We start from the raw sequence: 27,013 nt of genomic DNA on the forward strand, positions 1-27,013 counted from the left end.
AGAGGCATCAGAGCGCCTGCGCAGGAGCCAGGAAGGTAAATATTGCGTCACCGCTGCACGGAGGGCTACAGCGAGACCCCCGGGGGACGCAGGACGGCGTGGGAAGCCTCATTAGGATCCTGAGGCTTCCCCCACCCGAGGTGAGTACCCCCCAGGGGCCGTTTTGTCGTTACAGTTCCTCTTTAAGGTAATACGATCTGGAAAAAATTGCGTGTTTGGAGCGTCGCAGCTGAGCGCCTGCAACTCCGACACCCTCCTAGCTGAGGTGATCGCCGTTAGGAATACTACTTTTATGGTGAGGTCAAACAGAGAGCAGTCCTTTGCAGGTTCAAAGGGTGATTTGGATAGACCATTCAGTACCAGGGGTAAATCCCATTGGGGGTACCAGCTTTTCCTGGGTGGTCTCATTTTAGTCACAGCTTGCATGAATTGTATTATCAGCGGGTCAAATGCCCATTTGCGGCGCGTGAGTGCTGATATTGCTGATATCTGTGTTCTAATAGTGCTATGGCCGAGTCCCATGTCCAGGCCTTTCTGCAGGAAGTCCAGGACGTTATTGACCTGTACTATGGAGAGATTTAAGCCCTTTTCGCTCAGAAACGCTAAAAAACGTTTCCATGTTCTATGGTATGTATTATTAGTAGTGGGCTTTCTGGATTTTAGCAAAGTCTCGATTACCTCAGTTGAACAACCTAACTCCTGTAGTTTTCCCCTCTCAGTCTCCAGGCCATTAAATTGAGAATCTGCGGATGCGGGTGGAATATTTGATTCTGTGTCAGTAAATCTTTTGCACATGGCAGAGTGATCGGAGGTGCAGTAGATAACCTCTGGAGCAGCGGGAACCATGGCCTGCGAGGCCAATAAGGAGCCACCATAATCACCACCGCCTGTTCTTGTTGTATTTTCCTCAATACCCTGTGTATTAGTGGGATAGGGGGAAAGATGTATGCCATCTGGAAAGTCCATGGGAGTGAGAGAGCGTCCCATCCCGCCGCCTGCGGGTACCTGTACCTCGAAAAGAAATTGAGGCACTTGGTGTTCAATGGGGTGGCCATCAAATCGATCTGGGGTGATCCCCAAGTCTCGCAAATCATCTGAAAGATCTCCTCCTTGAGACTCCACTCCTTGTTGTCTATCCATTGACGACTGAGGCAATCTGCTACCCGATTCTTCACACCCGGTATATGCACTGCTTGAAGGTGAAGTAGATGCTTCTGGGCCCAGTACATCATCGGTTCCAGCTCCCTGAGAAGTGTCCGGCTGTGTGTACCTCCCTGATTTTGTACATACGCTACAGCCGTAGTGTTGTCCATTCGTAGTGTCACGCTCTTGCCCGTGACTGCTTTGGCAAAATACTTGAGTGCCTTGAATGCGGCCCTCATCTCTAGTATGTTGGCCGGGGTTCCTGCTACATTTTGATGCCATGTGTCTTGCGCATACTCGTGTTGCATATGTGCTCCCCAGCCCCAAAGGCTGGCGTCCGTAGTTATCACTAACGAGGGATCCACACTCAGTTGGTGGTGTTTGGTCAGATTTTCTCTGCGTAACCACCAAGTAAGGCTCAACTTTACTTCTGGCAGGATTAATATCTGTTGTTGGTAGTCCAGTCTGGTCCATTGTTCTAGGAATGACTTCTGTAGGTGTCTCATGTCCCACCTCACCCACTTCACCATGGGGATGACTGCTGCAAATTTCCCTAACACCTGTAAACACTGTCTTGCGCTTAGTGATTTTACTCCAGCTACGTCCCTCACCATTGACATAATTGCTGCTATCTTCTGTTCCGGGAGTGCCACTGCATTCCCCAGTGTATCTAGCTCTGCTCCTAAGAATATTAACCTTTGTGTTGGTTGGAGCTGGCTCTTGCTCCAGTTCACTAACCAGCCGAACTGTTTGAGCGTCTGTAGAAGAATCGCTCTGTGTTGACATAGCTCGATCCTCGATGGTGCTACTAACAGAATATCGTCCAGATAGTGGTGTACGTGGAGGTTCTGCTGTCGAAGTAGAGCAATCAACGTGACTAAGATCTTTGTAAAAGTCCTGGGAGCAGTGCAAATGCCAAACGGCAAAACCTGAAATTGGTAATGAACATCCTGAACAGCAAACCTCAGATATTTTTGGAATTTTTGATGAATTGGGATATGCAGGTATGCGTCAGCAAGATCTACCGACAACAACCAGTCGTTCAATTGTATCGTTGGTATTATTGACTGTAACGACTCCATCCTGAATTTGTCCTGAAGAATGTGGTCGTTCAGTAGCCGTAGGTCTAGAACAGGTCTCAGCTGGCCTGTTTTTTTCGTCACGAAAAAGAGGGGGGAATAAAGGCCTTTGAACCTCTCTGCTGAGGGTACCTGTATAATTGCCCTTTTCTGAATCAATTCTTGTACATATTGGAACAGTATTTCTGCCTTCTGAGGTGATCTTGGAACCGTTGTAGCAATAAATCGTGTTTCTGGGGGATGTTGTTTGAACTTCCATGTGTGTCCCCATGCCAAGGTAGTTGTGACCCAATTGTCTCCTATTTTCTCCGCCCATAGATCTACAAATCTCTGGAGACGTCCCCCTACAGTCTCCAGATGGGCGGGCATACATTCAGAATGACTTGGCAGTTGAGGTACTGGGGTTGGAATTTCGTTGCTTGTTGAATCTCGCCAGAGAGGATTGAGTTCCCTGCCAGTTCTTGCGAAAGGACTGGTTTCGTCTTGAATTCCGGAAGTCCCCTGTTCTATTTTGAAAGGACCTTTTCTCATTAGGCTTAAACCTCCTCTGCTTCCTATCCTGGGGAAGGAGACCTGACCTGCCTCCAGTGACTCGGGAAATGGCCGTGTCCATCTTGGGCCCGAATAAATTTTTGCCATCGTAAGGTATCTTGCACCAAGATGTCTTCGAGTTGGCGTCAGCCGACCACGGTCTCAGCCACATTGCCCTCTTTGCTGTAATTGCATGAATAATGCCTCTGGTATTACCTCTAATTATATCAAATGCCGCTTCACTGATAAAATCAGGGGCTATTCTAAATTCTTCTAGGGCGTTCGACAACGTCTTGCGATCCACGTTGGATTGGATTGCTCCATCTAGATTGTCCGTCCATGCCCTGATCGCCCGAGATACTGAGGTAAGGGCAATCGCGGGTTTGCATGCACCTCCAACAGAAGAATAGAGTTTCTTTAAGTCAAAGTCTACTTTCCTCTCCAAGGGTTCTCTAAAAGATACAGCATCTTCCAGGGGCAAGGTTACGTGCTTCGCTAAGCGAATTACTGATGCGTCCACTGCTGGCGGGTTGTCTAATTGGGTAATGATCTCCCCTTCCATCGGATAAAGCTTTGAAAATTTATTGGACATTGACATTTTCCTGTCCACCTTCGCCCATTCCTCCTGAATCAACTCCGTAACCTCTTCCATCACGGGAAAGGATAACGGCCTTCTCTTTAGGTGTGGGTAGTATCGTCTTGTCTTCGCAGGTGGTTCCTCCGGCTCCTCCCATTGTATAGCCTCCCTTACTGATTTTACAAAGGGATCCACCAGGGAAAAAAAATCGAAGCCGACCGCCATGCCCTCGGCCTCCTCCGGCACATCATAGCCTGAACTCTCAGCCCCCCTAGTGTCCTGCGGTGCACTATAAGAAGCGGACTGTTCCGCCAAGGATTGCTGGACGATGTCCCGCACTAATGAGGGCAAGTCCTGCAGAGGTTCTTCCTCCATGGGAATGGAATAGAAGCAGTCTGCGCATACAAGTTTCCCTGGCATACAAATTTCTCCGCACGCCCAGCAAGGCTTGGTCTTCCCTGGCCGGGCTTCAGACTTAGATCTCTTATTGGGCTGTGATTTTGCTGATCTGCTAGACCGTGAGGATGAATCTCTTCTGTGTGTAGAAGAACCTTCTCCCAACTGTGCATGGCTGTGTAAGAGAAGAACAGAAATAAATATTTCTGTTATTTCCTGTGCCTCGTTAACCTAAAATTATATAGGTGTAGTTTGCCAAAAAAATACAAAATAAAAACCGTGCCCACCTATCGTCGTGTGCCTGATCTGTTTCGCGGGCGGCATCAGCACCTTCCATAGTCTTTCAGCAAAAGCTAAAAGAAAGGAGATATGCAGTGAGGAGCGTGACAAGTGAACTGCCATATGTAGGTAGTTGCATGAACACAAATAGTAGCTGTACCTTAATAGATGTGGAACTTGCTTGATCTGTGGCTGAGCAATTGTCTGGTCCTGCAAGAGAGAATCCTGCGTTTTAGGCCATCAGACATAATACTGGGGTCACAGTAAGAGAAAACCCTCTTCAGAGCAAATACACGAGTTTCACCTACCTGCTCTGAGCAGGGATGGTCGTGAAGCAGCTTCAAAGGTTGTGATCCGGAACAATCCGACTGCCAGTGCCTCTCCAACAGGCTGCGCCATGTCTGTGCGCTCTGCCGCTTTTGAACAGAACGCTGCACTGATCCGGAAGTCCTCCTGATCCGGAAAGCGGAAACCGGAAGTTGTATGCGCTCCATGCTGAGTCGCACGCCGACCTTCACTGCCGCCCGCTCGTTTTCGCGCCGGTTTACGGCGCCCTCCGCTCCCTCTCAGCCAATACATCCCCAGAAAGATCAGGCGAAAAAGAGGGGAATCCTGCCGCTTAGGTTTGTTTAAAACCAAACAGCGGAGGCATCGTGCAGCGAGGCTGACTGCACGGAAGCTGCTTTAACACAGCCAGGTAGGCAAAAATAAAAACGTTGTACATAAAATAAAGAAAAGAAATATTATGTTTAGGTGATAGTCCTGTAGGTAGGACGGGAAAAAAAAAGCACTTTGGAGGGGGCAGGTCTAGAAATTTATACTGATAGGTCCTGTAGGGGTTAGGGGGCGGGACTAACCCCCGTAGTAAGGCTGCCAGGGAGATGGGAAGGAAATCTTTTTGCAGCCTAAGCCTGCTTTAAATTTCTCTATAACTTTATCCCTGACCTGTCTGGTGTGTTCTTTGGACTTCATGGTGGTGTTGCTCCCAAGATTGTCTAAGGGCTCGTTTCCACTATAGCGAATCCGCATGCGGGCACTGCATGCGGATTCGCATACTTAATGTTAGTGGATGGGGCTGTTTCCACGTGTGCGGCGGCGGCAGCGTTTTTCGGTGCGGGGAAAATCTGCACGACAGGGTCGTGCAGATTCGCGTGCAGCAGGAATGCAGGCGAATCGCCGCTAATGTATTCAATAGGGAAATCGCATGCGGCTTTGTCATGCGGATTTCCCGGCGATTTCGCATGAAAGCCAATGGAACTTAACACAGGCAGTGACATGGTTAAATTCGCATGGCTCCTTGCCATGCGAAATCGCATGCGAAATCGCAGGTAAATCTGCATGCGGAAACGCAGCCGCATGCGATTTCTTCAGCGGTGGAATCCAGGCGATTCCGCACCGCTACAGTGGAAATGAGCCCTTAGACAAGCTCTGAGGCCGTCACAGAGCAGCTGTATTTGTACTGACATTAGATTACACACAAGTGCACTCTATTTAGTCATTAACACTCATCAGGCAATGTCTAGGGGCAACTGACTGCACTCAGACCAAAGGGGGCTGAATAATTACGCACACCCCACTTTGCAGTTATTGATTTGTAAAAAAATGTTTGGAATCATGTATGATTTTGTTCCACTTCTCATGTGTACACCACTTTGTATTGGTCTTTCATGTGGAATTCCAATAAAATTGATTCAGGTTTGTGGCAGTAATGTGACAAAATGTGGAAAACTTCAAGGGGGCCGAATACTTTTGCAAACCACTGTAATTCACAAGATTTTGTGAATCAACCCCTTAGCATGGTAAAATACCTAGAGCTCTAGATCAATAATGCAGTATTACATTATTTATCAGGGTGGTTGTTTTGTTTTTGTTTGTTTTTTTAGATACAGGCAGAAGTTGTAACATTGTGCATATACTAAAAGTAAACAAGCAGCTATAGTCTGCTGGATAGGCAGTGAAATGCCTCTCAAACTCTCACAACTGCTTGCTGCTGCCTGGTAACTGCTCACTTCTGCCTGGTAACTGCTCATTGCTGCCTGGTAACTGCTTCCTGAGCACACAGTTCAACTGTCCGTAGAAAAGAGGCATTAGCGATCTATCTCAAACACTCCCTACAGCGTCTACAGCTTCATTTTTGATCATTGTTACTTTAAAAGAAACACTAGATGTAAAGAGAAACTCCAACCTAGAATTGAACTTTATCCCAATCAGTAGCTGATACCTCCTTTTACATGAGAAATATAATGCTTTTCACAAACAGACCATCAGGGGGCGCTGTATGACTGATTTTGTGCTGAAACCCCTCCCACAAGAAGCTCTGAGTACCGTGGTACTTTTGGCAGTTTGTTACAATGTAACAAGGTTCACAGACAGGAATTAGCTGTTTACAGCTGTCTCTAACAGCCAAAACAGCTAGGAGCAGCTACATAACCTGCCCACAGTAAAAATGTCACCATGTGGTAAATGTCAGAATGTAAATCGGGGAGAAGAAAGATTTTACAATGAGAAAACACTGACTAAATCATTTATACATAATTATGGTAAAAAATGAAGCACTTTTTTTACTACATTATTTTCACTGGAGTTCCTCTTTATTATGCAACACAATCCGAATAATTGGGTACAAGGTAATAGCAATTTGTCACACTAGGTCCACAGGACTTGGCCCCAGGAGTACCCAAACGCCTACTATACAGACTAAAATCTAACTTTTATTGTGTGTCTAAAAACATACATTAAAACAAAAAACCCACAAATGCCAGTAGGTTCTGGCTTATAACACAGGCTTAGTATGCAAGGGGATGTATACAATGAGTCCGCACCCTAATCTGGGCTACTGGGCAGATATGCAGGCAAAGGCCAAAGTTGGCCCATGATTAATCAAAGATTATCACACAGACAGCCACGTCAAGGCTAGGGCACCACAAAGCTCACACTACCAAACATGTGTCCGCATCCCTCATTGGCCAATGACAGGTAAGCAGGCATGTAGGTCTGCACCCTACCGACCTGACAGTATAAAGCATCTGTATCCACTGCTAATGTTGCCACACATTTTGAAGCATTGGGAGATGTTTTCCATGATAAGCAATAGAATAAAAAAAAATGTAGTAAAACAGAACAATCTATGAATCAACAGCACGCTATTTACTATAAAAAAAAAAGAAGTCTAAGAGCTTTCATATACTTTTGTTTTTTTATCTATGGGAAACTGGGGTACCCATAACATTATGGACACTTCCAGACAATGGAGTGCTGATTGCATTGTCAAATTACTCTTTTTGGCGCGGTCATCAGCAGTGCCATCTGTTGGCTAGGATGCCAGTCTGTCTCAGACAACGACTATCTAAAACTGGAAAAAATAAAGAGCCTTTTTTTTTTTTTTAACTGATCTAATACCAAAAGCCAGGAAAATTAATAGTAGAATCAACACAACAGCAATCTCCCATCTTCCATAAGAGGTACATTTCCTAACCATCTGTGCAAGCCATTACTAGCTAGCCTTACTCCATATGCACCATAAGCCAAAAGCATTGGTTTGGCAAAGCATGCTTGGTTTAATGAGGATGTGTCATAGCTATAATGTACATCTTGGGAAGCAGCAAGTGAATGTGCAAGCGCCACTAGGCCTGTAGATTTACATGTGTGCTTGCTCTGAGAATTTCATTCCTCATGGAAGAACCTGGCAACCAGCAATTTGCATGTATTGTACAAATGTAATAATGACAAAGAAAGTAAGACAACTCCCCTGTACTAGTGTTGGGTAGGTTAGGCCACACAATGCAGATTTAGGTCTCTTTGGATCTGCTGGACTGCTCACGAATGCACTACCTGCTCTGTCTCCAGTGGAAGCTTAAGTTCTCGCCTAGCACAAGATTCACCTACCTGGTTCCAAAAAAAAACCATATCCCCTTGTAACTAGTTAGAGCCATTATTTTTATAACACCACAAAAGTACAGTAGAGCATTCCCTAGGCATATACAGAACAGATGGTTAACTACTATATAGGGAGTGCCAGGGAAGGTAGGTTGTATGAAACTGTAACGATCGGTGAAGCACAGAGAGGATCTGATTACCAGTGATCTGCAGAATCAATGGGAATACACAGATGTATACCAGATTATACGTGATCTGCAGTATCACTGATAATCCGATATACTAGCTAACCTCTGTTCACCTGAGTAGAGTGTAGTGTTTTGGTGTAACAGCAACACTTAGAGGACAGGGCCTCAGTACAGTAAGGCGTACTGTACAGATTCCTTCTGCAAACCTGAGCTCTCCAAGGCGGGAGGAGTCAGGCTGCCAGCGGGAAGGATATACTGAAAGTAACCCTCTGGCGGAAGGGTCACTTAACAGAACGAGGAACCGCCTCTAACAGTAAGGTCGGTTCTCGAGGTCGGACAAGCCAGGTCGTACACACACGGACAGATAAAGTACAAGATCAGGAGGCAAAGGCGGAGTCAAAGTACAGGCAAGGTTCAGCAACGGGGTATCAGATATATCGGGGTACAAAATCAGGAGGCAGAAACAGAGTCAAGGAACGAGCCGGGGTTCGGCAACAGAGTATCAGAAATATCGAGGTACAAGATCAGAGTTCAGGAGGATAGTCAAAGCAGGCAAAAGTCATAACATATAATCACAATCAAACTAGTACTTTAGCTATCAACAGAATCTAGCTAAGTGTAGGATTACAGCTCCAGCTGGTCCCAGCACACTTGCGGATCTGACTACGGATCTGGGTGCTCCCACATATGTGATCGCACGCCAGACAAAGAGCAAGTGAACAACCAGCAGTATATATACTCTAGGACCTTTCCAGGACCTCCCTAATTGCTGGTCCAATGAGAGCAGTGGAATTTGTCAGCTGACCCAGCTGGTCAGCCGACACCCTTCTAACTGCTATTTAAACTCTGCCTCTGTGCTCGCGCGCGTGTAAGTCTGAATCCTGGTGGACTATCAGTCCCAGCCACACCAGTACTGTCATGCAATGTATCTAGTGCGGGGGCCGCCTCTGATGCGGATTCCGCCGTTACCAATGCGGATTCCGCCGCACTGCCTATGCGGCATGCGGTGTTTTTTCCGCGTTGTGACGCCATGCTGGACGCGGAAACAGCCGCCTCACCTCGAGAGACGGCGGCCTTTCCGCGTTTCCTTACAGTAACACCCCCCCCCCCGAGGAGTGGACTCCGGACAACTCCTACCAGGTTTCTCGGGGTGTAAGGCATGAAACTCCCTCACCAACTCATCCGCATGCATACGGTTCCCAGGTACCCATCGCCTCTCCTCGATGCCATACCCTTTCCAATGTACGAGGTACTGTACCGAGTTTTGTACCTTGCGAGAATCTAATATTTTTTCCACTTCATACTCAGGTTGGGCATCTACCAACACGGGAGGAGGAGGAGTGGGACCCACCTGGACTGCTGGTTTAAGAAGGGACACATGGAAGGACCTTACCCCCCGCATGCTGGTGGGAAGGTCGACGGTATACGTAACATTATTAATCTTTTTTACTACCGGAAATGGACCGACAAACCTGTGGCCCAATTTATCTGAGGGCTGTTTCAGGGCCAAATGACGTGTGGACACCCAAACCAAGTCTCCTGGCTGGAAGCTCCACTCTACTGAACGTTTCTTGTCAGCTTGACCCTTCTGAGTAAGAAACGCCTTTTGTAAACTATTTCTCACCGTACGCCAAATGTCCTTAAAAGACCTCTGCCAGGCCTCCAGAGCTGGAAACGGGGTGGCGGCCACTGGCAATGGTGAGAACTTGGGCAATCTACCAGACACAACCTGGAATGGAGAGAATCCGGTGGAGGAGCTTTTCAAATTGTTTTGTGCGAACTCCGCGAAGGGCAGAAACTTGACCCAGTCGCTCTGCGTCTCCGCAACATAGCACCTCAAAAATTGCTCCAATGACTGGTTGATTCTCTCCGTCTGCCCATTGGTCTCGGTGGTAGCCCGATGAGAATGACAGCTTCATGCCCATTTGTTGGCAGAATGCCCTCCAGAATCTAGAAATGACTCCCCGATCCGACACTATGTTTTCCGAAATGCCGTGCAGCCGGAACACATGTGTAATAAACAGGTCAGCCAACTCCTGGGCCGAGGGGAGTCCTTTCAAGGGCACGAAATGGGCCATTTTGCTGAAGCGGTCGACTACCACCCAAATGACCGACATACCTTCTGATTTAGGAAGTTCACCCACAAAATCCATGGACAAATGAGTCCATGGCTCACTCGGGGTGGGTAAAGGCTGCAAGGTACCCACAGGTGCCAGCCGGGAGGGTTTACTCTTGGCACAAATCGCACATTCCCTCACGTATTCCTTGCAATCTGCTGCCAAGGACGGCCACCAGGCGCATCTGGCTACCAGATCCTGTGTTCTAGATGCCCCAGGATGCCCAGCATTTTTATGTGCATGGAACATCTCTAGAACCTGGAGACGGAACGGTAGCGGAATGAACAGCACCCCTGCGGGCTTCCCTTCCGGGATGTCTTGTTGAAAGGGAATTAACGTCCCCTTCCAATCCTCCCAAGTCTCAGTTGCGGCTAGTACCAACCTCTGGGGAATAATAGTCTCTGGAATGGAGGGCTGTGCTGTCTCTGACTCGAAGCACCGGGATAAAGCATCCGCCTTGACATTTTTGCTACCTGGGGTGTACGTAATAATGAAAGAGAACCTAGAGAAAAATAATGACCAACGAGCCTGACGAGGGCTCAACCTCTTAGCCCCCTCAATGTACTCTAGGTTCTTGTGGTCAGTGTAGACCGTGACCGTATGCTCCGCTCCCTCTAACCAATGTCGCCATTCCTCGAAAGCTAACTTAATGGCTAAAAGCTCTCTGTTGCCAATATCGTAGTTCCTTTCCGCAGGGGAGAACCTACGGGAGAAGTAAGCACAGGGGTGCATTCTACCCTGCAAGCCAGATCGCTGAGACAGCACAGCCCCCACCCCGACCTCCGAGGCATCCACCTCAACAATAAATGGAAAAGATGTATCTACATGTCTGAGGATGGGTGCAGAACAAAATAGGCCCTTCAGGGTGGCAAAAGCCTGTAACGCCTCAGGAGACCAGTGAGTGGTATCTGCTCCTTTTTTGGTGAGACTGGTAAGTGGCGAAATGACCGTAGAGTAACCCTTTATGAACCTCCTATAATAGTTGGCGAAGCCAAGAAACCGCTGAAGAGATTTCAAGCCTACCGGCTGAGGCCATTCCAGAACAGCGGAGACCTTGGCAGGATCCATAGACAGGCCTGTGGTGGATATTATGTACCCCAGAAAAGCGAAAGATGTTACTTCGAAGATACACTTTTCTATTTTTGCGTACAATAGGTTCTGCCTTAGCTTGTTCAAAACGAACCTCACATGGGTCCTATGTTCAGAGAGATTGTTGGAGAAAATAAGAATATCGTCTAGGTAGACTAGAACAAATCTCCCCAACACCTCTCTGAAGACCTCGTTGATGAGTTCTTGGAAAACGGCCAGGGCATTACATAACCCGAAGGGCATCACCAGGTACTCGTAATGCCCATCCGGTGTATTAAAGGCCGTTTTCCACTCATCGCCCTTTCTTATGCGTACCAGGTTGTACGCACCCCGTAAATCCAGCTTAGAAAAGATCTGGGCGCCCGTGATCTGAGTGAATAAATCGTCTATCAGGGGTAGCGGATAGCAATTCTTTCAGGGCTGTGGAGTCGGAGTCGTGGAGTCGGAGTCGGGCAATTTTGGGTGCCTGGAGTCGGAGTCGGGAAAAAATGCACAGACTCCGACTCCGACTCCTAATGAATTTGTAACTGTAATTAAAATAAAAAATATGATAAAATGTTCTATTTCTCAGATAATAGTCATTAAAAATAATGTATATATACAGTATATATACAGTATATATACAGTAATAGCTGTGCTTAGTCCACAAAAATGAAATAAACCAATCAAAATTAGTTACTTGTGCTGCTTCAATAAAGCAGTCCCCGTATTTTTAAGGTCAGATATACATATCTGATTGTGACTGTATATATGATGTGTACACAGGAATCTCTTATATATACTAAATAACATCTATGCTGTAAGAATAAAGCCTGATGTGTAGCTGTGTCACTAATAGAGATGGTCAACGAGATGGAAATAATTCTGCATTGATGCTGATTTATGCAAATGTATGCACTCCCTTTGCTGATGAAATCAAATAATTTGATATGTTGTTAAAATTTGGTTTGGTGACTACAAATTAAAGGGTAACTGAGACGGATGAAAAGTAAAGTTTTATACATACCTGGGGCTTCCTCCAGCCCCCTTCAGGCTAATCAGTCCCTCGCTGTCCTCCACCACCCGGATCTTCTGCTATGAGTCCTGGTAATTCAGCCAGTCAGCGCTGTCCGGCCGCATGCCGCTCCCACAGCCAGGAACATTCTGCACCTGCGCAATAGTGCTGCACAGGTGTAGTATGCTCCTGGCGGCGGAGTGTGTGCATGCGCACTACGCCTGACTGGCTCAAGTACCTGGACTCATAGCAGAAGATCCAGGTGGCGGAGGAGGACAACGAGGGACTGATTATCCTGAATGCGGCTGCAGGAAGCCCCAGGTATGTATAAAACTTTAATTTCATCTGTCTCAGGTTTACTTTGTTACACAGTAGTACTATACTCTACATATGCACTCCCCACAGAGCTGCAGGGAATCCACTGAGAATGCTGTGCACATTGAACACAGAGGTGTTGTCTGTTTACAATCTCCTCATTCCCCTGCAGAGTACCTGCACATCATTCTTACATGTACCCACACTTACACTGCCTAGGGCCTGATAGATGTTCTTTGTTCCGGTTTGTACCTTTTACAAGTACTCTTACCAAGGACTAGTTTTAGTCTAAAGGGAATAAATATAGTAGTCTACATATCCTTCTCACTTCAGTTGTCTTGTAAAATTCCTAAGCGTTGGCAGTTAAGAGACGAATTTCATGTTACATACTTTTAATCAACAAAATTGTAATATGCAAATTAGAGGAGTCTGAGTCGTGGAGTCGGAGTCGGTGGAATCCTAAACTGAGGAGTCGGAGTCGGAGGATTTTTGGACCGACTCCACAGCCCTGGATTCTTTACTGTAATTTTGTTGAGACCGCAGTAATCGATGCAAGGCCGCAGGCCTCCGTCTTTCTTTTTTCCGAAAAAGAAGCCTGCCCCAGCAGGCGACCAGGACGGGCGAATGAAACCTTTGGCCAGATTCTCCCTGATGTACTCTTGCATAGCCACTTTTACGGGTCCCGATAAATTGTACAAATGACCCCGGGGGGGGGGGGGGGGGTACACAACCAGAACGGAGATCAATGGGACAATCGAAAGGGCGATGTGGAGGTAATTTATCGGCTGCTTTGGGGCAGAATACATCCGAATATTCAGCATACTGGTCTGGTACACCTTCTACCTGAACTCTGGTTTGCCCCAATGTTAACTTCCCCAAACACTGCTGAAAACAATGGGGAGACCAGGAGGTTAACTGGCCCGTGGCCCAATCTATTTGTGGTGAATGGATCTGCAACCACGGCATGCCTAGGATAATAGTGGAGGTTGACATGTGTAATACAAAAAATTGTAACTGTTCCCCATGCAATACCCCTATGGTGAGCTTCACCACCGGAGTCTGCGACAGAGCACGATTCCGTTGCAGAGGGGAATCGGCCACTGCTGTGACCTGAATGGGGGGTCTCACGGGAGTGAGCGGAAGACCCAACTCCTGAGCAAATTCGAAATTCATAAAATTAGCTGCTGAGCCAGAGTCAATAAAAGCTTCAGTGGATACAGATTTATCCTCCCATGTAACTGTACAAGGGAGAAGTAAGTTTTTCTCTTTAAGGGGTGAAATTTGTGTGCCCAGGGTGTCACCCCCCACTACTCCTAGGCAAACTCGTTTCCCGACCTGTTAGGGCAGTTTCGCACTCTATGCCCTGCTGTTGCACAATATAGGCACAGCTGTTCCGTCATCCTCCGCCTTCGCTCCACCTGGGTCAATTTCGATCGACCAATCTGCATTGGTTCGGGTGGAGGCAAGGCCGGAGGGGATGAGACAGAGGGAGACGGTGTTACTAAGGGTGCAGCAGAAGGTGCCGCATAGGATGTCGCCCTTACACGGTGACTGCCTCGAATTTGCCTCTGATGGCGTAATCGACGGTCGACTCGGATGGCCGATGTGATGGCCTCATCGACTGTCCTGGGTTCGGGCAAAGTTAACATTAAATCGGAGACCTCCTCCGACAACCCAGACAAGAAGTAATCCATCAGGGCAAAATTATCAAATCTGGCAGTGACCGACCATCTGCAGAATTCTGCCGCGTAATCCTCGACTGAGCCTCTACCTTGCCGCAAAAGTTTGAGCTTGCGCTCAGAGGTAGCCGCAAGGTCAGGGTCGTCGTATATTACGGCCATGGCCTTAAAAAATTCCTCCACCGAAGTTAGAGCAGTATCAGTGGGAGACAGATTGTATGCCCAGGTCTGGGAATCACCGGTTAACAAAGTTTTAATAAATATGACCCGTTGGGTCTCAGTCCCCGAGGATCGGGGTCTCAGCTCGAAGTATGACAACACTCTACTCCTAAAATTCCGGAAGTCAGACTTGTGGCCGGAAAATTTATCAGGTACTGGCATACGGATGTCAGCACTAGGAGAGGATCGCACTGAATCAACTGACATCTGGAGGGTTTGCACAGAGCCTGATAGGACATCAATCATAGTCTTGTGGCTACCCAGCACTTGGTTGATGTTTTCCACCGAAGTGGCAAGTGCACCCAGACGGTCAGTGTGTGCGTCCATTTGCATTTTTGGTCTGGCGTTCTGTAACGATCGGTGAAGCACAGAGAGGATCTGATTACCAGTGATCTGCAAAATCAATGGGAATACAGATGTATACCAGATTATACGTGATCTGCAGTATCACTGATAATCCGATATACTAGCTAACCTCTGTTCACCTGAGTAGAGTGTAGTGTTTTGGTGTAACAGTAACACTTAGAGGACAGGGCCTCAGTACAGTAAGGCGTACTGTACAGATTCCTTCCGCAAACCTGAGCTCTCCAAGGCGGGAGGAGTCAGGCTGCCAGCGGGAAGGATATACTGAAAGTAACCCTCTGGCGGAAGGGTCACTTAACAGAATGAGGAACCGCCTCTAACAGTAAGGTCGGTTCTCGAGGTCGGACAAGCCAGGTCGTACACACACGGACAGATAAAGTACAAGATCAGGAGGCAAAGGCGGAGTCAAAGTACAGGCAAGGTTCAGCAACGGGGTATCAGATATATCGGGGTACAAAATCAGGAGGCAGAAACAGAGTCAAGGAACGAGCCGGGGTTCGGCAACAGAGTATCAGAAATATCGAGGTACAAGATCAGAGTTCAGGAGGATAGTCAAAGCAGGCAAAAGTCATAACATATAATCACAATCAAACTAGTACTTTAGCTATCAACAGAATCTAGCTAAGTGTAGGATTACAGCTCCAGCTGGTCCCGGCACACTTGCGGATCTGACTACGGATCTGGGTGCTCCCACATATGTGATCGCACGCCAGACAAAGAGCAAGTGAACAACCAGCAGTATATATACTCTAGGACCTTTCCAGGACCTCCCTAATTGCTGGTCCAATGAGAGCAGTGGAATCAGCTGACCCAGCTGGTCAGCCGACACCCTTCTAACTGCTGTTTAAACTCTGCCTCTGTGCTCGCGCGCGTGTAAGTCTGAATCCTGGTGGACTATCAGTCCCAGCCACACCAGTACTGTCATGCAATGTATCTAGTGCCGGGGCCGCCTCTGATGTGGATTCCGCCATTACCAATGCGGATTCCGCCGCACTGCCTATGCGGCATGCGGTGTTTTTTCCGCGTTGTGACGCCATGCTGGACGCGGAAACAGCCGCCTCACCTCGAGAGACGGCGGCCTTTCCGCGTTTCCTTACAGAAACTAGGAGATTCCAGTTTTAGGCCTCGTTCACACTAAGGATGTTGCTGTACGCTTTTCACAGGGCATTGCGCCGTACACTTTGCCAAGTACAGCTTTTTACATAGATTCTAACGTATCAAGTTCACATACAGTGATGTGAAAAACGTTTTGCCCCCCTCCTGATTTCTTATTCTTTTGCATGTTTGTCACACTTAAATGTTTCTGCTCATCAAAAACCATTAACTATGAGTTAAATATAACATAATTGAACACAAAATGCAGTTTTTTTTTGTTAAAAAAAAAAAACTTAACTGTGGTTTATCACACCTGAGTTCAATTTCTGTAGTCACCCCCAGGCCTGATTACTGCCACACCTGTTTCAATCAAGAAATCGCTTAAATAGGAGCTATCTGACACAGAGAAGTAGACCAAAAGCACCTCAAAAGCTAGAAATCATGCCAAGATCTAAAGAACTTCAGGAACAAATGAGAACAAAAGTAGTTGAGATCTATCAGTCTGGTAAAGGTTATAAAGCCATTTCTAAAGCTTTGGGACTCCAGCAAACCACAGTGAGAGCCATTATCCACAAATGGCAAAAACATGAAACAGTGATGAACCTTCCCAGGAGTGGCCGGCCGACCAAAATTACCCCAAGAGCGCAGAGAAAACTCATCCGAGAGGCCACAAAAGACCCCAGGACAACATCTAAAAAACTGCAGGCCTCACTTGCCTAAATTAAGGTCAGTGTTCACGACTCCACCATAAGAAAGAGACTGGGCAAAAATGGCCTGCTGGCAGATATCCAAGGCGCAAACCTTTTTTAGGCAAAAAGAACATTAAGGCTCGTCTCAATTTTGCTAAAAAAAAAACATCTCAATGATTGCCAAATCCTTTGGAAAATACCTTGTGGACCGATGAGACAAAAGTTGAACTTTTTGGAAGGTGCGTGTCCCGTTACATCTGGCGTAGAAGTAACACAGCATTTTAGCAAAAGAACATCATACCAACAGTAAAATATGGTGGTGGTATTGTGATGGTCCGGGGTTGTTTTGCTGCTTCAGGACCTAGAAGGCTTGCTGTGATAGATGGAACCATGAATTCTACTGTCTACCAAAAAATCCTGAAGGAGAATGTCCGGCCATCGGTTCGTCAACTCAAGCTGAAGCGATCTTGGGTGCTGAAGCAGGACAATGACCCAAAACAGACCAGCAAATCCACCTCTGCATGGCTGAAGAAAAACAAAATGAAGACTTTGGAGTGACCTAGTTAAAGTCCTGACCTGAATCCTATTGAGATGTTGTGGCATGACCTTAAAAATGCGGTTCATGCTAGAAAACCCTCAAATAAAGCTGAATTACAACAATTCTGCAAAGATGAGTGGGCCAAAATTCCTCCAGAGCGCTGCAAAAGACGCTTGATTGCAGTTATTGCTGCAAAGGGTGGCCCAACCAGTTATTAGGTTCAGGGGGCAATTTCTTTTTCACACAGGGCCATGTAGGTTTTGAGGTTTTTTTCTCACTAAATAATAAAAACCATCATTTAAAACTGCATTTTGTGTTCAATTATGTTATCTTTGACTAATAGTTAACAGTTTTTGATGAGCAGAAACATTTAAGTGTGACAAACATGCAAAAGAATAAGAAATCAGGAAGGGGGCAAATAGTTTTTCACATCACTGTATGTTTGCGTTTTTACTGTCCATTTGAGAAACGTAGTATTGCATGCATTTCTATGTGTTGCGCTGTGAAGCGCATAGCAATGTAAGTGAATAGGTGGCTTTTTCAGCACTAAGAAGGGCATAGCAATGCACCTTGGAGATGCGTTTTTTACCCCTAATTAAAAAAAAAAAAAAAAAAAAAACACGTTTTCAAATGAAAACAAATCTTTACTGACAACTGCTAAATCAAATAAGAAAACATGCTGGACAAAAACGTGCGTGTTTAAGCACATGTAAAACGCATCGGTACACTTAAAAAAAAAAAAAAGTCACCTAAACACAATGAAATATTGCAAATGTGAACGAGGCCTGAGGCTACACACTAGGCGTTGTGGTCCATTGCATTGGACAATAATCGTGTTGCTAACGCAATGGAGTACATACAGTAAAGCATACTTTGTATGCACCTTACGCTTCACTGTATGCAGAGACTTTTCTCCTCCATTCCAACACTGCTTTTGCAGGATGTGCAGCGCAATGCCTCACTGCGAACATAGCCTTAGAAGTGGAAAGGCCAAGTTACACCTTAACAGTTCACAGCTGCATATGAAGAAAAAAAAAATACATACAGGGTGCATTTCTCTATGTTTTCCTTCTGTCCTGTGCAAGAGTTCAGGTCCACTTTATTAATGCCTTAGAAAAATACAGGTGTAAGATCTTCTATGCACAGGAAGAGATCCAGGCAATCGATTGGACAGGAGTACCAGACATGCTCACGTGCAGTGACTCTTGTCAATTCTTCTGTTCTCAGCAAGTTTCCTGCTCTTATCCTATTACATTGATTAGTGATTTGAACATCCACTGATGTGGTTAAACAATGGTTTATCAGTTATTTAGAATCGGCTGGCAGAAGTCACTCCCAATAAATATACAATTTTATCATTATTTGATTATGTACAAGACTTAAAGGACAACTAAAGCAAGCGGAAAATGGAGGATGAGAGATTTATTTCCTTTTAAACAATTCCAGTTACCTGGCAGCCCTGCTGATCTATTTGGCTGCAGTAATGTCTGAATCACACCAGAAACAAGCATGTAGCTAATCATGTCAGATCTGACAATAATCTCAGAAACCCCTGATCTGCTGCATGCTTGTTCAGGGTCTACAGATAAAAGTATTAGAGCCAGAGGATCAGCAGGGCAGCCAGGCAACTGGTATTGCTTAAGAGGAAATAAATATGGCAGCCTCCATACCATCTCATTATTACAGTTGTTCTTTAACCTTACACAAATATTTCTCAGGGCTGGAACGCACTAGAGCGATTTTTAAGCGTTTTCTAAATGCTAACGATTTCCTTAAACGCTCAGCTAAATGTTAATGGATAGGCCAAATTCCACTGGAGCGATTGCGATTACCAAAATCGCAAACGCAGGACATGCAGCACTTTTGAGCGTTAGCGTTTTGCTTTAGCGTTTCTGCAATGTAAAATATATAAATGCTGACGTAATCGTTCGTCAAAACCTACACAGAGCGATTTTCTAGCATTTTTAAATTCCTGCACACTGTAAAAAAAATGAAAATTAATTGAAAGGACCAATCAGAATTAAAATAGCTAATCGCAAATCGCTACACAATCGCTGGCAAAAAGCTGACACTTTTTAAAATCGCTGCCAAAAACACTCTAATGCCAAATTAGATTTGTGACTCTGCCCCTCCAATATCTTGGCCACACAGACGATTTAGTTATGAATTCCTTGCTGGTGGTACATCGCTCTAAATGCACAAGACTTAGAAACCTGGAGAAGAGGTCCAAATAATGCCACCTACAGAAAAGTGCCTCTGAATTTCCCAGCAATGGCAAAATCATAAACTTTCATAGCTGGCCATTCGGGACGAATGGCCAGCTATGAAAAATGCTGGCTCTGGCTATTGGTCACATGACTGCTGCCAGCTGCTTCCGATTCTGACAATGGAGAAGGGGCTCTGTTATTCAGACTGTGGGTCTGTTTCACACTGTGCGTGTTGCCAAGCAGTGCACAGTGATTAAAAAAGCCCCAAATAACTTCAGCTTGGCTTTTATATTATATTTTACATACGCCTTCACATGGCGGAGTTGTCCTAAAAATGTCCAATAACAGCATTATCATACAGGAGTAAACACGGCCCTATTCAGTTAGGGCTTGTTCACACCTAGGGCGTTTTCGCTATTTTTTTCAGCGCTGGCGATTTTAAAACTCGCCTTAAAAGCGCTTGTGCAATGAATCTTCATGGGATAGTTCATACCGGCGCATTTCGTCAGCTTTCCGCTCAGCAAAGCGCTGCCTGTACCATTTTTAGGACGATTTTGCTACAATGGAAGGTATAAGAAAAGCACAAAACGCTCACAAAATCGTTTTGTGCAGCAATTGCGTTCGCACTTTAAAAAATACATTGTATTTATTATTTTCCGGGTGAAAGAGTTCACTTCCTGACTGACACCCTGAAGTGAAAAAATAGAATCGCTCTGCAAAAGCGCTTAGAAAAGCGCTTTACAATAATCGTAGCGCGTGGGTAAGTGCCGGGAGGGGGGAAAAATTACTCACAAAACCGCAAAAAGTGGCCATCTGCGATTTCAATTTTTTTTGAACAAAGCCTTATAAAGAATAAAAGCTCACTGCGCTGTCCCGCAATAACTATAGCAACGCATTGCTATACAGGGCACTTCCATACAGACTGCATGCTGTGAACAAACCCTACAATTTAATTCCACATAACTACATTCAATGCCAAAGCAAGGGGAGTGCCTGGACCATTCACAGTGCTTGCCCCTTATATAAAGATCTGGACAAGGACAGCAAAATGGTGTAGTGGTTAGCGCTCTCGCCTTGCATTGCTGGGTCTCAGGTTCGAACCCCAGCCAGGGCACTATGTGCAGGGAATTTGTACGTTCTCACAGTGAATGGGTGGGTTTCCTCCATGAATTCTGGTTTCCCACCGCAAAATCATACCGATAAGTTAAATGGCTTCACCCTAAATTGGCTCTAGACTAATACATACAGTACATAGACATATAACCAGGGCTGTGGAGTTGGTACAAAAATCTTCTGACTCCTCAGTTTATGAAACCTCCAACTCCGGGTACCCAAAATGACGTCCCCGAATCCTTACGCTAATACTTACCAGAGCTGTGGATTTTGTACAAAATCATTTGACTCCGACTCCTCAGTTTATGAAATCTCCAACTTCGACTCTGGGTACCCAATTGCTCCGACTCCACAGCCCTGCATATAACTATGGTAGGGATTAGACTGTGAACCCCTTTGAGGGATAGTTAAAGGGATACTGTAGGGGGTCGGGGGAAAATGAGCTGAACTTACCCGGGGCTTTTAATGGTCCCCCGCAGACATCCTGTGCTCGCGCAGCCGCTCACCGATGCTCCGGCCCCGCCTCCGGTTCACTTCTGGAATTTCTGACTTTAAAGTCAGAAAACCACTGCGCCTGCGTTGCCGTGTCCTCGATACCGCCGATGTCATCAAGAGCGCACAGCGCAGGCCCAGTATGGTCTGTGTCTGCGCAGTACACTCCTGGTGACATCAGCGGGAGCGAGGACACGGCAACGCAGGCGCAGTGGTTTTCTGACTTTAAAGTCAGAGATTCCAGAAGTGAACCAGAGGCGGGGCCAGAGCATTGGGGAGTGGCTGCACCAACACAGGATGTCTGCGGGGGACCATTAGAAGCCCCGGGTAAGTTCAGCTCATTTTTCCCCGACCCCCCTACAGTATCCCTTTAAGTGACAAGACTACATATACTCTGTAAAGTGCTGTGGAAGATGTCGGTTCTATATAAATACTAAATAATAATAAAGATGAAACATTTTGCAGGGCTGAGGAGTCTGAGCAATTTTGGGTACTTGGAGTCGGAAGCTTCATAAACTGAGGAGTCGGGTGATTTTTGTACTGACTCCGCAGCCCTGCAGCTGTGAACAGTCTGTGTATTCCATAAAGTGTGATATTTACTTGTTCTGTATACCGTAAACTACAAACAAAAATAGGGCAGTAAAGAATACATAGAAAGCAAACAGTGGCTAGCAATCTTGTCTTGTCCTGCTAGCGACCCAGGTTTGTCTACTGGCCAGGACAGAATGTCTATGGAGTCTGTATGTCCTTACCGTGTTTCTGTCAGTTTTTCCTGGGTATGTTTCTTATTTTCTCAAAACCCAAAAACATACTGATTACTTTTCCCTGAATTGGCCTTCAAGCGCATTCACAATATGCACATGTGTAGTAACCCAGTGCATTAATCGCATCTGAACTCACTGCGCATACAGTTGTATGTAATCCTAATGCACTTTCTGAAGTGCATTTCTGGATATCATGTGCAAAAACTAACCCACATCATGTAGCAATTGTTCATGCTATGACAATAACATGAGTGTTTTAACATGCACAATGCGCACAGCATTATAACACTATACACAATGCGCATAGTGTGAATTTGGGATAACGCTTGGTACACATGTACAATGAATGTCAACTGGCAGTTGGGCCAAGTTCTGTACAGACGCATTGCCGTGTCCGTTTCTAGGGGCAGGTGGGGCTCCTAGCCCGGGGAGCAGCTGAAAAGGGAAGGGGGGGGGGGTTTACATGCAGGTAGTGCACATCGGGATCCAACGCAGCAAAAGGTGACACTACACCGTATTCTGTCACACTGGTAACAGCACCTCCTGTTCACAGGGGGCGGGGGCTGTTATCAGTGCAACAGAATGCCAGAATCCAGGAAGGAGATGCGGTGTACTTTGCCATGCTGGATCCTGGCTAGGTGAGTCTCCCACTATGCATGTGCCCCCCCCCCCTCCCCCTGCATTCTGGCTACTTTATGGAGGGCACTATGGCTACCACATTGCAAAAGTGCGCAATGGTTTCCTGCTGGGTCATCTAAACTAGACTAGCACCAAGCACTGTAGTTATTGTTATACTTTGTATTCTGTTGTACAGCACCATGGAAGATGTTGGTCCTTTATAAATTCATAATAATATTATGTTAATTGGTTTCACCCAAATTAGTCTGTAGGTGGTTACAGACCATCCAACCAAAAATGTACATTTTTGTTTGTTTGTTTTGGTTTATTCAATAAAATTACCAATAGCACGGTGGCGTAGTGGTTAGCTCTCTCGCCTTGCAGCGCTGAGTCCCTGGTACGAATCCCAGCCAGGGCACTATCTGCAAAGAGTTTGTATGTTCTCTCCATGTTTGCGTGGGTTTCCTCTGGGCACTCCGGTTTCCTCCCACATTCCAAAAACATACAGATAAGTTAATTGGCTCCCCCTAAAAATTGGCCCTAGACTACAGTACTTACACTACATAATATAGACATATGGCAATGGTAGGGATTATATTGTGAGCTCCTTTGAGGGACAGTTAGTGACAAGACAAAATATATATATATATATATATATATATATATATATATATATATATATATACACTGTACAGCGCTGCATAATATGTTGGCGCTATATAAATACATAATAATAATAATAATAGCCTGAAAAAAAAAAAAAACCTTTTTTCTTTTGATCAGCTCTGTAGTAGACACATTTGATAAATGAGTGATCAACTGATTATTTAAAAAAAAAGAAATGTGAAAAATCAACTGTATGTCGCACCTTTAGGCTCCTTTCACACTATGACCGTTGCGTCAAAGCACAACGTGCAATATAATCGCATCACAGCACCATGCAATTATATATATCAATGGGCCTTTCACACTGGTAATTTTATGGTGCAAGGAGTGCGCTACCGGACCACACGCGAGGCACTGTATAGGTCGCATCACAGCGCTAAGCTACAATGCAACTTTATATAACCCTTGCAATCCTATTTTTCAGGATACGCAATACAATGTACATAGTGTAAACTAGCCCTAGTAAGGTTCTATGCATTAGGAGCTCTCTGAGAGGCAGATGGTGATTGAATTGTTCAATATACTCTATAAAGAGCTGTAGAGAATGTAAGTGCTGTATAAATATATAAATAATAATAATAATGCTAATGCCAATAGTAAGTCAATTGTTTTCCACAAACTCGTCCTCAGGCTAGGTTAGGGGAATTGGATACCAATCATAGCACTAAATTATATATTATATATATATTTCAGCTGCTATGTCAGCTGTGGTGATTGTTCTCCCCTCCCAGCTGTGCCCCTAATAGAGGCAGGGCATGGTCCTACCTTCACCGTGAGCGAGCCATGCAGTGGCACACACCCTCCTCTGCTCCCCAGCACAGGGCTCTGCTGCAGTGCTGTGGGCATTGGCCTCAAGGGCCCGTCTTGTCAGGCTACACACAGCGGACCGCTGCGGGGACAGGCAGTAGTAGTAGCCTCAGGTACGAAGAATGCTGCAGAATCCTTTTCAAAGCATCTCATGGACCATTCGGCGACGCATGCGCAAAACCAACCTTCTATACTGCCTACAGAGGGCGCCTAAATGAGGCGGAGGGAAAGCGCATGCGCAGTTACTGCGTACACCCACCGCACCCGGCGCACCTGAACGTACTCGCCTGGAGCAGAAATAATGCGCAAGCGCAATACAGGGACCTTTATCTGACCGGGAAGGAGAGTACTGCGCATGCGTCATGGGCAGGCTTTATTAGCCGACGGTTTTCGTTAGAAAAAATAAAAGTGAAATCTAACCAGAATGTTTTTATGACATTACGAGATTAAATGATTTACCATTTAAAGTGAAAATGTCACCATCTGTAAGAACCAATGATTAAACTGGGCAATGCAGCCGCGTTACTGTGGGATATTAAAATGCATTAGGATTAATTCATGAATGAAATGTTTAATCATGTTTGGAATTAATTACACATAGTAAAGCAGCTTTTGTGGCAGGATATTTCTGCAGAGAGTGTAGTGGTTATAAAAGCCATTAGGGCAATAACACCAAATATTACTGACCACACACAGGCAGACAGTACTACAACAGCAAGCTTTTAGGGAAATTGCTTTTCAGTGATTCCCAATGTCATCCTGCAGGTGGCGCTGTTGCTCGACCTGCTGGAGATTCTGCAGACCTCAAATTCGACCACTGCGTTATAACCACAGGTCAGGTGAATAATGGCACCTATCTAATAAGTTCACACTTGTCCCTGCAGAAGAAAATCATCAGTTTTCTGCTAAAGGCTGGGTTCATATATGACATAGCGTGAAAAAGGAGCATTTTATGCAGGTGTGTGTGCGATTTTGTAATGTGATTTAGGCCCAGTGCACACCGAGCGGATTTTGGAGCGATCCGCCGGCCGCATCCGCCTATAAAAACGCTTGTCTAATGTATTGCAATGGGATGGTGCACACCGGCGGTTTGCGGTTTTTGCCAAGCCGCAAACGCGCCTCCTGCTGCGCGTTTGCGGTTTTCGGAAGCGTTTCGTCCTCAATGTAAAGTATAGGAAAAACGCAAACCGCTCTGAAAAACGCTAGTTCAGAGCGGTTTGCCAGGCATTTTTGTTACAGTAGCTGTTCAGTAACAGCTTTTACTGTAACAATATGTGTAATCTGCTACACAAAAACGCACCCAAAACCGCTAGGTATGTTTAGAAAACCTCTCTAAACATACCTAGAATCGCTCTGAAATCAGCTCCCAAAACCGCTAGCGTATTGCGGATCTGCTAGCGGTTTTGGTGTGCACTGGGCCTTAGGCTCTGTTCACATCTAAAATCGAAATTGCAAGCGTTTCACGATTTTGTGCACAATTTTTTAGCGCCTGTGAGCTGCTTTTCTAAAGCTCTTTTGCAGAGCGATTTTTTTAATTCACTCCCTGACGCAAGTCAGGAAGTGAACTCTTTGACCCGGAAAAGAATATATACAATGTATTTATTCTTAAAAACGCAATCGCCTCACAAAGCGATTTTTTTGAGCATTTTGCGCTGTTCCTATACCTTCCATTACAGCAAAATTTCCCCAAAAAATACAGGCACCGCTTAGCGGAGTGCAAAGCGGACGAAACGCGATGATATGAACTTTCTCATAGAGAATCATTACACAAGTGTTTTGTCTTGAAAAAAGGCCGAAAACGCCCTTAGGCCTGGTGCACACCAAAAACCGCTAGCAGATCCGCAAAATGCTAGCAGATTTTAAAACGCTTTTTCTTATTTTTCTGTAGCGTTTCAGCTAGCGTTTTGCGGTTTTGTGTAGCGGTTTTGATGTAGTAGATTTCATATATTGTTACAGTAAAGCTGTTACTGAACAGCTTCTGTAACAAAAACGCTGGCAAAACCGCTCTGAACAGGCGTTTTTAAGAGCGGTTTGCGTTTTTCCTATACTTAACATTGAGGCAGAAACGCATCCGCAATCCAAAAAATGCCTCACCCCGGGAGTATGCGTTTCAGCAAAACGCCTCCCGCTCTGGTGTGAACCAGCCCATTGAGATACATTGACCAAGCGTATCCGCAGCCGCAAGCGGCTGCAGAAACGCTGAAAAAGCCGCTCGGTGTGCACCAGCCCTTAGTGTGAACAAGCCCTCACTGCATTTTCAGTGCATTTGCATTTTTTTTAATGCAGAAGCGTTTTTCATGCGTTTGTGGTTTGCATATGTAAATCGCATATGCGTTTTGAATGCGTTTTTATATTTACAGTTATGCAAATCACTAGGAAGACAACAGGAAGCAGAAACACATCAGAAATCTTTATTTAAAAAAAAATGCATAAAAAAAGCTTTAAAGCGGTATGCATATGCGTCACCATAGACTTTCATTATGTGCGTTCTGGCAACCATCCTGCATAATATGCAACAAAACCAGCGTTTGCGAAATGCATACTGTAAATCAGTTCTCTGCATCTTTTTCTGTGTCCCATTAACTAACATTGCTGCACAAAACGCAGCGTTTTACGCAACGCTAGCGTTTCTGCTATGTGTGCACTCAGCCATAGGGGGTTTTTCCTGCGTGTCCGTTTTCATCCTTCAATCAATGTTCATATTTAATCAATAAAAAATAGTTTTCGAATTAGTGTTTTCCTTTTTTAAAACACATCTAAAAATGCATACCAATGTGTTTTTTGTGCAGCCCATAGACTATCATTGTGTTGTTGTTTTTTTGCCTGCGTTTTCTAAAACGCATGCAGTTCAAATAAGTGTAACCCTAAGGGCTCGTTTACATATAGCGCAATTTCAGGCAAGTTAATGGAAACCTGATCGCAGGGACATCAGACAGTGCATAAACTGCACTCTCTGATGTTTCCATTCATGCGCTGCGATTCTTCACTACTGAATCGCAGCGCATAGTTGCCTGCATTTTCGGGGCGCTTCAGCCCACGATCCCATTCAGTATAATGAATGGGATCGCAAGCCCCGCCCCCCGCCAGGAGTGATGCACAGCGCAGAGCCACGGAGCTCTACGCTGCATGGAAACAAGCCCTAAGGCCTCATTCACATCATTGATGCAGAATGGCCGTGC

General features: G+C 45.6%; 1 protein-coding gene across 3 annotated transcripts in view; it reads right to left on the reverse strand.

The window, feature by feature from the left end:
• The window catches only part of SPTBN4 (spectrin beta, non-erythrocytic 4), a 265,502-nt gene that overhangs the window by 235,447 nt on the left and 3,042 nt on the right, over positions 1-27,013 (reverse strand). The window contains exon 1 of one of the 3 annotated variants that reach the window (XM_068250769.1): positions 23,793-23,994. The exons of the other annotated variants lie outside the window; for them this stretch is intronic. The gene's annotated coding sequence lies outside the window, so the exon portion shown is untranslated. Of the gene's footprint in view, positions 1-23,792; positions 23,995-27,013 lie in introns of those variants that run through there. 3 annotated transcript variants of the gene reach the window in all.

Source organism: Hyperolius riggenbachi, chromosome 8 (genome assembly GCF_040937935.1).
Source record: "Hyperolius riggenbachi isolate aHypRig1 chromosome 8, aHypRig1.pri, whole genome shotgun sequence".
NCBI classification, from domain to species: Eukaryota; Metazoa; Chordata; class Amphibia; order Anura; family Hyperoliidae; genus Hyperolius; species Hyperolius riggenbachi.